The sequence below is a fragment of the Entelurus aequoreus genome, linkage group LG17 (assembly GCF_033978785.1).
Source record: "Entelurus aequoreus isolate RoL-2023_Sb linkage group LG17, RoL_Eaeq_v1.1, whole genome shotgun sequence".
Classification (NCBI taxonomy): Eukaryota; Metazoa; Chordata; class Actinopteri; order Syngnathiformes; family Syngnathidae; genus Entelurus; species Entelurus aequoreus.
This window is the reverse complement of record NC_084747.1, coordinates 19382570-19383133: the sequence shown is the minus strand read 5'-3', so window position 1 is coordinate 19383133 and position 564 is coordinate 19382570.

Here is a 564-nt window from a genome sequence, read left to right as displayed (position 1 = left end):
TAGATAGATAGATAGATAGATAGATAGATGGATGGATAGATAGATAGATAGATAGATAGATAGATAGATAGATAGATAGATAGATAGATAGATAGATAGATAGATAGATAGATAGATAGATAGAGAGATAGATATTACCAATCAACCTATCCCCAGGTGCATGTCTTTGGAGGCCAGCCAGAGTACTTGGAGTGAAGCCACGCAGTCACGGGGAGAACATGCAAACTCCACACAGAAAGATCCCCAGCCCGTGATTGAACTCAGGACCTTTGATTGATTGATTGATTGATTGAAACTTGTATTAGTAGATTGCACAGTACAGTACATATTCCGTACAATTGACCACTAAATGGTAACACCCCAATAAGTTTTTCAACTTGTTTAAGTCGGGGTCCACGTTAATCAATTCATGGTCATTCGTATTGTGAGGCCCATGCACTAACCCCTGTGCCACCGTGCTGCCCTGATAGATATGAATAATAAGGTATAATAGGAGATCATACTTAATGACATACTCCGGTACACTAGGTGGCGCTATGCACCGTCTGTACCGGAAGTACTGGC